Here is a 12,672-nt window from a genome sequence, read left to right on the forward strand (position 1 = left end):
CCGATACATCTACTCGATTCTCAGGATAAACTCTCATTCCTTACCTTAATCAGTCCATCTAATTTGCTTCACTCTTCAGTAGCACATCTTCCATGCTTGTATTCTCTTAAGTTCCGGTTTCCCCACAGTCTATGTTTCACTACCATAAAATGCTGTTCTCCCGCAAATAAAGGCATATGTTCGATACTAGTAGACTTCTATTCGCCGGGAATGACCACCCTTCCAGTGCTACTGTGCTTTTTATATCCTCTTTGCTCTGTCCGCCATGGGTAATTCTGCTTCCTTTTTTTCTTGAGTCATCGGTCATCTGACTGTTACGACGCAGTCCGCCACGAATTTCCCTCCTGTACCAATCTCCTCATCCCAGAGTAGCACTTGCATCCTAAGTCTTCAATTATTTGCTGGATGTATTCCAATCTCTGTCTTCCTAAACAGTGTTTGCACTCTGCATCTCGTTCTAGTGCCATGGAAGTCATTCGCTGATGTCTTAACAGACGTCCTGTCATGCTATCCCTTCTTCTTGTCAGTTTTTTCCGCATATCCCCTTCCGCTCCGACTCTGTGAAGAACCTTCTCATTCCTTACCTTATCAGTCAGCTTACTTTTCAACATTAGTCTGGAGCATCACATCTCAAATTCTACGATTCTCTTCTGTTCCTGTTTTCCCACAGTCCATGTTTCAGTGCTGTGCTCCAAACGTACTTTCTCAACAATTCCTTCGTCTAATGCCATTGCTAGTACGTTTTTGATGTCCTCCTTGCTCTGTCCGTCCCTTGTTACTTTGCTGTGTAGATAGCAGAATTCCTTAACTTCATCTGCTTCGTGACCATCAATCCTGATTTTAAGTTTCCCGCTGTTCCCATTTCTGCTACTTGTAATCACTTTCGTCTCTCTTCGATTTAATCTCAGTCCATATTCTGTACTCAATATACTGTTCATTCCCTTCAGGGGGTCCTGTAATTCTTCTTCACTCTCACTCAGGATAGCAATGTCATCAGCAAATCGTATCACTGTTAGCCTTTCGAACTGAAGTTTAGTCCCACGGCTAAACCGTTCTTTTTATTCCAGCATTGCTTCTTCGATATACAGGTCGAACATTAGGGATGAAAGACTACAAGACACTCTTACACCAGTTATAAACAGAACACTTCATTCTTGGTGGTACATTCTTGTTATTCCCTCTTGGCTGTTGTACATGTTGTATATTATCCGTCTCTCCCTATCACTTAGACCTATTTTTCTCAGAATTTCGAATATCTTCAACCATTTGACATTGTCAGATGCTTTTTCCAGGCGACAAATCCTATGAACGTGCCTTATTTTTCTTTAGTCTTGGTTTCATTATCAACCGTAACGTCAGAATTGCTTCCCTAGTGCCTTTACTTTTCCTAAAGCCAAACTGAATGTCATCTAACACACTCTCAATTTTCTTTTCCATTCTTCTCTGTATTATTCTTGTCAGCAACTTGAATGCATGTTTTTCCGAAAGTAAAACAGTAATTCGACATACTCATAAATTCTACACACCAACGTGAATAGTCGTTTTGTTGCCACTTCCCCAAAAGGTCTTAGAAGTTCTGATGGAAGGTTATCTATCTCTTCTGCCTTATTTGATCTTAAGTCCTCCGAAGCTCATTTAAATTCTGATTTTAATACTTTATTCTCATCTCTTCTAAATCGACTCCTGTTACTTTTTCTATTACATTAGACAAATCTTCCCCTTCACTGAGAATTTCAATGTACTCTTTCTACCTATCCGCTGTCTCCTCTGCATTTAACAGCACATTTACCGTTGGACTCTTAATGTTAGCATCCTTGTTTTTAATTTCACCGAAGGGAGTTTTCACTTTGCAATATGATGAGTAAGTCCTTTCGACAATCACTGCTTTTTAGATTTCTTTACGTAGCCATTTCGTCTTAGCTTACCCGCCCTTCTAATTTATTTCATTCCTCAGTGACTTATATTTCTGTATTCTTAATTTCCTGAACATTTTTGTACTTCCTTCTTTCGCACATCAACTGAAGTATTTCTTCTGTCACCCATGGTTTCTTCGCAGTTACCTTCTTTGTACCTACGGTTTTCTTTCCAACTTCTGTGATTGCCCTTTTTAGAGATGTCCATTTGTCTTCAACGCTACTGCCTACTTAGCAATTCTTTATGGCTGTTTCTATAGGTCTCGAGAAGTTCAAGCGTATCTCGTCATTGCTAAGTACTTCTCTATCGCACTTCGTTGTGTATTGATGCTTCCTGACAAGTCTCTTGAGCTTCAGCCTGCTCTTCATCACCACTACGTTGTGATCGGAGTCTGTATCTCCTCCTGGATATGCCTTGCAATCCAGTATCTGATTTCGGGACCTCTGTCTGACCATGATGTAATCTAAATGAAATCTTCCTGTATCACCATGCCTTTTGCTAGTATACCTCCTCCATTCTTATTCCTTGTCTCAAGCCCATATTATCCTGCAACAATTTCTTTTGTTCCTTTCCCTGCAACTACATTCCAGTCCCCCATATCTATTGTATTTACTTCTCCTTTTATGTACTGTATTACCATTTCAGTATCTTCATATCTTCATATGCTTTCTCTATTTCTTCATCTTCAGCTTGCGACGTCGGCATGTATAACTGATCTATCGTTGTCGGTGTTGGTTTGCTGTCGTTTATGATATGAAGAATCCTATCACTGAACTGTTCACCGTAGCACACTCTCTGCCGTACCTTCCTATTCATAACGAATACTACTCCCGTTAAACCATTTTCTGCTGCTGTTGATATTACCCTACAGTCATCTGAGCAGAAATCCTTTCTTCTTTTGATTACTCTGCACGGACCCCTACTAAATCTAGATTAAGCATCAGCATTTCCTTTTTTCAGATTTTCTAGCCTCCCTACCACGCTCAAGCTCCAGATATTCCGCACCACGACTCGTAGGACGTTATCCTTTCAGTGGTTATTCGATCTTTTCCTCACAGTAAATAGTAACCTGCCCCTTTGCAGTCCGCCCCCAGAAATTCGAATGCTGCCTAGGTAGCAGAATTCCCCACCTCCATCTGCTTCGTGATCACTGATCCTGATATTAAGTTTCTCGTTTTTCTCATGCTACTTCTCATTACTTTCGTCTGTCTTCGATTTTCTCTCAACCCATATTCTGTGCTCACTAGACTGTTCATTCCATTCAAGACATCCTGCAATTATTCTTCATTTTCACTGAGGGCGGCATCGTCATCAGAAAATCTTAGCACTGGTACCTTTTCTCCCTGAATTTTGATTCTACGTTTGAACTATTTTTTAAATTCCGTTATTGCTTCTTAGATTAATAAAATTCAATAGCCATTAATTTTTCAGTAATCTATGAAAGCCGTCTTGTAAACTTTAGAGAACCGTTATAACAGCAGAACCTAACTACTGCCCTGTGTGGGACTGCAAAGACAAGATTCGACTACACAGCGCAATCAAATATATTTCAGCATACTTCCTGCCCTCCGTAGGCGATCAAAACATAAATAAATCCTAACGTGTGGTGCAACGTGAAGCAACTTCTCTCATATGATACACAGTATGTATATACATGTATATTTATTCGTAAGACTGATCTCGCACTCCAAGAATTCGATATGATTTCAAACTCGGCATACTTGAATCTTAGTCTACTTTGATTTCTACGTTAAACATTCTTTCTACCTTTTTAATATTAAGAGCACATATCTTGCTACATTCTCATTTTACAACCCCTCACACATAACCCCAACATCACTAAACCATGTTTTAAACAAACGCAAATTTTAAAACCGAGAAAATACTGAAGTCGGAGCAGAAGACAACTTGACACTCGACATGAGCAAGAAGCATTATAGAAAGAACGAACAAGCAAAATTAGGGTGCTAGTGCATTGCTGTTAACAGACACGAAAAAGGTATACCTGCTAAAAACAGATTTTTTCCGAATAACTTGTGTTGATAGCAGCAGTACATATTATTGTAATGAATTCATGGGTTTTACAGATGTATCAAATTTATCGGCTTTTTACTCGAAACAGAATGGCGAATAATGCTAGACCGTTCATAATAATTTTCTGCTTGTGAAAGTACTTTTCATGTGGATAACTTGACTCTAAACCACTTACTCGTAAACAGCTTCCCTTCCTTTACGACACAACTTGAGAAATGAACTTCAAAATTTCCTCCTCAAGACTGTAATGTTCACTTACTGGGTGTGGCCTTGTTTTACGTCAAAGTTATTTTGTGTTGAGTTACTGATTTTATACTGCGGTACAAAAACTTTTAGTACCTTTAATGCAAAACATTGTTAAAATGCAGTGTCCAAGGAAAGACGTAAATTGCACTGACGGAATTAATTTAGAGCTGTTTAAAAATACCCTCGCATCATTACCATTAACATTTTAGCAGCTTACAGATGGATTTACCATGTTATAGGTAAACGTATATCGTCCACTACGATAAACTAATGCTGTAACACGGAGATGTCAGTTGCATTCATCATTCGCCTGTCATGCGGCTGCATTCTAACAGCCGGGAGAGTGACGCACAATAATTACTTTGGCTTCCAATGTTTCGTGTAGATTATCTGTGACGAACAGTACCTCATAATGAATTCCAACGAAGTCCACGCAGTGATACAACATGTAGGTTTGTCAGTAATAAGGATAAATAGTGAAAGTCAGGTGGTATATCCACATCAGTTTTGAGTGAAGCACTCTTCGTAGGTAGTGAACCAAATATAGCTATATGATTTATCTGCTCGTAATGATTTAGCCGAAGGGGAAAATGTTCACTTGTATTATTTATTCCTGAAAAGAAATACATAATTCTGTAAAGGACGCAAATATTTTGTTTTGCTTATAAGTCCACAAAAACTATGGCCTTGCTCAAAAATTTAAGTAGGATAAAGTTAGTGGAAACAGAAGAAGCTGTTGATTTAGATGTAGATTTATACGTAAGTTTGCTACCTAAATAATGTAACACTTGATCTCTCACTCACGCTGCAAATCCGATATGATTTGAAACTCTACATATTTAAATCTAAGCCCATTTCTACTAGTTGAAGAATACTAACGAGAAATGAGAAGACAATAAATACTTGACAGAAACTGAAGCAATAACAGGAGACGGTTCGATAGGAAAACTAAAGTAAAAGACAGGTAGAGGAGCAGCGTTGTCGTACACCGCATGGATCACACGCACAAACATGCATTCTGTTCAGTTCGCCCAAACTCGCAAACTGCTTCGAAAGTCAGTACATGTTTTTGGAGTGAATAAACGATAAGTTTACGAAAACGCGTTTCCTGAGACATTACCAAATTTTCGAAGTGTTTACGTGGTTTGTGTGAGATATGCTGACTCTGCAGTGTTCTTCTTTGTCACACAGTTGTTGAAGGTGACACGAAAACAACATGTGAGTTTGAAATCCGTGCTATTCACACGGTTATTTACTCATATTAACACAAGCCAATTCCCAGTACTTCATTTGTGCCGAAGTAGAGTCGTATGTAGTAAATCTTAAATGTGTTTTTAATGTAGATTTCACATCAAAACTTGTGCATGTGCTGATATATACTGTGTATTTTCAAACCCTGCGCCACGAGAAACGTATTTTGCCTTATAGCATAAGCTGTAATCAACAGGTGTGCTTCTAGAACCTTAGCAGTAGTATGCATGTTCAGCGAATCGTTCATCTAAAACTTCTGTATACATCAACCTGAATTTACGTACGTTTCGGAGAGTTCTACGATTTTGTGGTGTTGGGTTGCAAAACTCCATGGGTGTTTGAAATTCTTGACCTAACTCAGAAAATTAATTAAGAGACAGACACGACTTTAAGACCCACACTGAATTACTGCCCATAAAATAATTAATTAATACAAAGAAACGTTAAGGCCCTACCTGTGGATCCTAAGGTGTAAATTTACATAACATTGAAAATTTGATTAATTAAAAGTGACAACAGAAACCGATTCAAGTGAACACGTTAATTTAGCCAAATATATCACTAACATGAAGCGCAATTAACTGTCTGAGAATAAGTTAATATCACAGTACTGCACTATAAGGTTTCCACCAAGTGAATCTACTGGTTCCCAGAGGTAGCTGAAAAGTCTCAGAACGTGATCCATAGAAACTGACGTTCTGGAATGACATGCGAGTTTCTAACTTAGCGAAAACAGTAAATGTTTGCTCAATCGTTAGAATGAGAAATGCGTGTATCCACCAACGCACGAGTGGATGCAGGCAGATAACTGCAAGCTGCGACAAAGGTTTGACCGAGTAGTGTGCTGCTAATTATACTCACCGTGTAACGCCACTTAGAAAAATTAATGAATTACTGTGCTGATAAACATCTTATGTTATCTGATTTTGAAACAGCTGAGCAAAACTGAACGTACTCAGACATTCACTAAAGTGACACACAATATTTTTAGCGCAACGCAATCTGACTTTCAGTAATCCCTACAAAAGAATGGCCCTGACTAACAATAACCTATACCTTTCATGAATTCTTACCTCACAAAAATCTTCGTTACTCGAACAACTGCAATACAGCGAGCGCCAATACTGCCAGCTAAATTAAAAGGTTCCAACTACTGAAGGCACTAACTACTGATAGGCATAGTTAGCAAATGACAGATTTTGATACCGAAGAAACAATGTATTTACCTTAATAGTGTTCAAAAGTCATATATATATTATGACATCCAGTCTTACAAATGTACTCTCTCTGTCCAGATCATCCGCTCACCTTCAACTGCGGCTCACCTTCAACTGCGCAACGCTACGCGCTGTTAATATCCAGCTGCCCAACACTAAAATAGCAAACAACAATGCAAACCAGCCCCAGACTTCACACAACAAAGCCAATGATTATCATACAGAGCGCTACGTGGCGTTACCAACATAAAAACCTAAACAGCCTACATACAACCGTAACTTATCATCATAAGACGCGCAGAGTGTTGCCGTCGCTACTCGCTCACTGAAGCACGGGGTGAAAGACGTGAATACATGATTGGGAACTCTGCCCTCCAGTCAGATGTTGATGTGGAGACTGCAGCGCACAGAGATCCGTTCTGTTCCAAGACTTAGGTTGATCTGCTTGAATATTCTAACTGAATTGTACAACCTACTCTTACCTTCCTGGCAATCAACACATGACCACAAATCGTTGTTGAAGAACTCTCAGTCCAGTATGCACGTGTGTACAAATGTAATTATTACTGTGCTGTGTTCTTCTTGTTGTATTAGGTTATCCAATGTGTTCAAAAATCTATTCCTCTGTTTCATTTTATTTACTGTCTGCGGTGCCTCCCCACTCTGCTGTCTTGCTGTTGTTGTGGTCTTCAGTCCTGAGACTGGTTTGATGCAGCTCTCCATGCTACTCTATCCTCTGCAAGCTTCTTCATCTCCCAGTACCTACTGCAACATACATCCTTCTGAATCTGCTTAGTGTATTCATCTCTTGGTCTCCCTCTACGATTATTACCCTCCACGCTGCCCTCCAATACTAAATTTGGGATCCCTTGATGCCTCAACACATGTTATACCAACCGACCCCTTCTTCTAGGCAAGTTGTGCCACATACTTCTCTTCTCCCCAATCCTATTCAATACCCCCTCAATAGTTATGTGATCTACCCATCTAATCTTCAGCATCCCTCTGTAGCACCACATTTCAAAAGCCTCTATTGTCTTCTTGTCCAAACTATTTGTCGTCCATGTTTCACTTCCATACATGGCTACACTCCATACAAATACTTTCAGAAACGACTTCCTGACACTTAAATCTATACTCGATGTTAACAGATTTCTCTTCTTCAGAAACGCTTTCCTTGCCATTGCCAGTCTACATTTTATATCCTGTCTACTTCGACCATCATCAGTTATCTTGCTCCCCAAATAGCAAAACTCCTTTACTACTTTAAGTGTCTCATTTCCTAATCTGATTCCCTCAGCATCGCCCGACTTAATTCGACTACATTCCATTATCCTCGTTTTGCTTTTGTTGATTTTCATTTCATATCCTCTTTCCAAGACAATGTCCATTCCGTTCAACTGCTCTTCCAAGTCCTTTGCTGTTTCTGACAGAATTACAGAGTCATCGGCGAACCTCAAAGTTTTTATTTCTTCTCCATGGATTTTAATACCTACTCCGAATTTTTATTTTGTTTCCTTTACTGCTTGCTGAATAAACAGATTGAATAACATTGGGGAGAGGCTACAACCCGGTCTCACTCCCTTCCCAACCACTACTTGCCTTTCATGCCCCTCGACTCTTATAACTGCCATCTGGTTTCTGTACAAATTGTAAATAGCCTTTCGCTCCCTATATTTTACCCCAGCCACTTTCAGAATTTGAAAGAGAGTATTCCAGACAACATATTCAAAAGCCTTCTCTAAGTCTACAAATGCTAGAAACGTAGGTTTGCCTTTCCTTAATCTGGCTTCTAAGATAAGTCGTAGGGTCAGTATTGCCTCACGTGTTCCAATATCTCTACGGAATCCAAACTGATCTTCCACGAGGTCGGGTTCTGCTAGTTTTTCCAATCGTCTGTGAAGAATTGGCGTTAGTATTTTGCAGCTGTGACTCATTAAACCGATAGTTCGGTAATTTTCGCATCTGTCAACACCTGCTTTCTTTCGGATTGGAATTATTGTATTCTTCTTGAAGTCTGAGGGAATTTCGCCTGTCTCATACATCTTGCTCACGAGAAGGTAGAGTTTTGTTAGGACTGGCTCTCCCAAGGCTATCAGTAGTTCTAATGGATGTTGTCTACCCCCGGGGCCTTGTTTCGACTCAGGTCTTTCAGTGCTCTGTCAAACTCTTCACGCAGTATCTTATCTCCCATTTCATCTTCATCTACATCCTCATCCATTTCCATAATATTGTCCTCAAGTACATCGGCCTTGTATAGACTATCTATATACTCCTTTTCTGCTTTCCGTTCAGCCGGCCGCGGTGGCCGTGCGGTTCAAGGCGCTCCAATCCGGAGCAGCGCTGCTGCTACGGTCGCAGGTTCGAATCCTGCCTCGGGCATGGATGTGTGCGATGTCCTTAGGTTAGTTAGGTTTAAGTCGTTCTAAGTTCTAGGGGACTGATGACGACAGCAGTTGAGTCCCATAGTGCTCAGAGCCATTTGAGCCATTTTGCTTTCCGTTCTCTGCTTGGAACTGGGTTTCCATCTGAGCTCTTGATATTCATGCAAGTGGTTCTCTTTTCTCCAAAGGCCTCTTTAATTTTCCTGTAGGCAGTATCTATCTTACCCCTGGTGAGATAAGCCTCTACATCCTTACATTTGTCCTCTATCCATCCCTGCTTAGCCATTTTGCACTCCCTATCGATCTCATATTTGAGACGTTTGTATTTCTTTCTGCCTGCTTCATTCACTGCATTTTTATATATTCTCCTTACATGAATTAAGTTCAATATTTCTTCTGTTACCCAAGGATATCTAGCAGCCCTCGCCTTTTTTGCGTCTGCGATACTGCATGTAATATAACACAAGAAGCCCTCAATGGCTAAGTGCAAATAATCCTAGGTAAACTTCACAGTACGAACCAAATGCAATTTATAATAACTGTCTGGCACACATTCCGAGTAGGCTTCTGACTATTGTCGTCCGGTCACTGGCGGATTGTACTCGGTCCGCGATTGGCTAAGGCTAAGTCGATATCTACATCCCCTGCGCCATGCGTGGCGCTGGTGGGACTCGCGCAAGTGATGAGTCTCTATGGCACTGGCGCCAGCTCGCACCTTAGCGCCTGTGGTGCTTTTCCCTGACTATGTCTGTTCGGACGACATAGCAAAACCACAGTTATTAACATGTTACTGTTGGTAGATCGGCGTGTTACAGTCCTGCACTTAGTCCTTTCCTCCCGGTGCAAGGGAAGTACCACGTGCCAGACTCTTATTGTTCTACAATAATAGGCTACATGGGTATTTATTGCAGAATGATAATTTCGATTCCAAAACAGAATTACAATTTAACGCATTAGTAGCAGTTCTGTGAACAGCACAGCAATGAAATATCGATTACACTTTACTGCATTAAGCTTTCCAGTTCGACGTGGTTTTGGAGAGGTAACTTACACCATATAACTGAGTCTACGATCTTATTCCAGTTTGTTCAGTAGTCTACAAACTTTATCTCTTGCTTTCGCCAGAAAGAATTCAGGGATGCTTCCACACTTTAATCTGCTTTCTACTTGATTACAAGGTCGCTCAAAATTCCTTAAATGTAGATCTCGCTTGAAGTGCCTAAAGTTAAATAGGTCTTCTTACATCCCAATTACATGTAATACAGAGCAAAAAAAGTAAAAACATGAATTTATGCAATCTTTCCCACACGGATAACACATCACTGCAATGGCATTACATATTTCACTGAAAATGATTATTCGTAAGCTATATCAGGTGTTATTACTTACTGAGCTTCCTTTTCACGTTGTGTTTTAGTTTTCACACCTCAGATTTTCATTTTGCTTCCTTTCGATCGCTCCCGCACAGGCAAATAGCCATTCACAGTGATCCAAAGTACACAGTCACTTAATCAATACTACACCGTGAGCTGCAAGATGAAAATACTGGAAACAACCAGCATAAGAGTGGGCTAATTATGCAGGCTGGAAAATATGTCTTGAGCATAATATCTTCCGAACCGTTGGCCGCAATGTACATTATACTATATGATCAGATTCATATTTTTCAGTAACAAACTACTATGAGAAGGAGTACGAAAAACCTGATTGTATTCAACAGCGTTAAGGAGCGTACCAGAATTTAAGTGGAAACGCATCAAACTGCTTTTAATACGTTTTGAAACGATGCTCCTGTGCTGTTTAAGGGATGACAGAAATGTTGATATTGTCACTAAATACGTTTAGGAAAACAGGAGGCAACCGCACTACCTATCCAGCGAAAAAATGGCATGTCCTCAAATGACACACAATATCCTACTAACAGAATTCTTTTTTTAAATTTCCAGCTAGTCGACCACTTACTTGAACAGGTAGCTGCTTTACTCTCCGCTTCTCCTAACCTTAAAACATATGCTCAGTTTCATTGCGTTTGCTCCCGGTCGTTAAGTGAAAGCCGTCGGCCACTGCGTTATCAGTGGAGAGAGATCTACACCTACATCTACGTGATTACTCTGCTATTAACAATAAAGTTTCTGGCAGAGGGTTCAATGAACCACCTTCATGCTGTCTCTCTACCGTTCCACTCTAGAACGGCACGCGCGAAAAACGAGCACTTACATTATTGCGTGCGGGCCCTGATTTCTCTTATATTATCGTGACGGTGATTTCTCCCTATAAAGGTGGGTGCTAACAGAATGTTTTCGCAATCAGAGGAGGAAACTGGTGATTGAAATTCCATAAGAAGATCCCATCGCAATTGTTTTAATGATTACCACTCCAATTCACGTATCATGCCTGTGACACTATCTCCCCTATTTCACGATAATATAAAACGAGCTGCCCTTCTTCGTGCTTTTTCGATGTCATCCGTCAGTCCCACCTGATGCGGATCCCACACCGCACAGCAGTACTCCAGAATAGGGCGCACAACCGTAGTGTAAGCAGTATCTTTGGTAGACCCGTTGCACCTTCTAAGTGTTGTGCCAATGAATCGCAGTCTTTGGTAATTTTTCAAATTTGGTACTCTCGGCACTGTGGTTCTGTGGATCTGGGAATAGCGTGTTTCTGAAATGAAATGTCCCTTGCGTCTAGCTCCAATCACCATTCTGTGTTCATAGACTTATAATTCCCGTCCTGCTGCCATAAACACGTCGGAAACCTTTTCATATGAAATACTTAGTACAAATGACAGCTCCGGCGATATACTGCCCTTTTGTACCTTGTGAAGGCGATACTACCGCCATCTGTATATGTGTGCATCGCTGCCCCATGACTTCAGTCACCTCAGTGGAGTGTATCAGGTCTTCCTACGGACGCTCCAAGTTTCATCGTGCTATGTTACCTGTCGGTGATACCTACATCTGCATCTACATACATACTCCGCAATCCACCATACGATGCGTGGCGGAGGGTACCTCGTACCACAACTAGCATCTTCTCTCGCTGTTCCACTCCCAAACCGAACGAGGGAAAAATGCCTATATGCCTCTGTATGAGCCCTAATCTCTCTTATCTTTGTGGTCTTTCAGCGAAATATAAGTCGGCGGCACTAAAATTGTAGTGCAGTCAACCTCAAATGCTGGTTCTTTAAATTTACTCAGTAGCGATTCACGAAAATAACGCCTCTTTTCCTCCAGAGACTGCCACCCGCGTTTCTGAAGCATTTCCGTGATGATCGAACCTACCAGTAACAAATCTAGCAGCCCGCCTCTGAATTGCTTCTATGTCCTCCCTCAATCCGACCTGATAGGGATCCCAAACGCTCGAGCAGTATTCAAGAATAGGTCATAGTAGTGTTTTATAAGCGGTCTCCTTTACAGATGAAGCACATCTTCCCGAAATTGTACCAATGAACCGAAGCCGACTATCTGCCTTCCCCACAACTGCCATTACATGCTTGTCCCACTTCATATCGCTCTGCAATGTTACGCCCAAATATTTAATCGACGTGACTGTGTCAGGCGTTACACTGCTAATGGAGTATTCAGACATTACGGGATTCTTTTTCCTATTCATCTGCATTAATT

At 40.8% G+C, this 12,672-nt stretch overlaps 1 protein-coding gene across 1 annotated transcript in view; it reads left to right on the plus strand.

Moving 5' to 3' along the window:
- The window catches only part of LOC126419317 (junctional adhesion molecule B-like), a 715,524-nt gene that overhangs the window by 661,220 nt on the left and 41,632 nt on the right, over positions 1-12,672 (plus strand). The gene's annotated exons all lie outside the window — the stretch shown is intronic.

Source organism: Schistocerca serialis, chromosome 9 (genome assembly GCF_023864345.2).
Source record: "Schistocerca serialis cubense isolate TAMUIC-IGC-003099 chromosome 9, iqSchSeri2.2, whole genome shotgun sequence".
Taxonomy (NCBI): Eukaryota; Metazoa; Arthropoda; class Insecta; order Orthoptera; family Acrididae; genus Schistocerca; species Schistocerca serialis.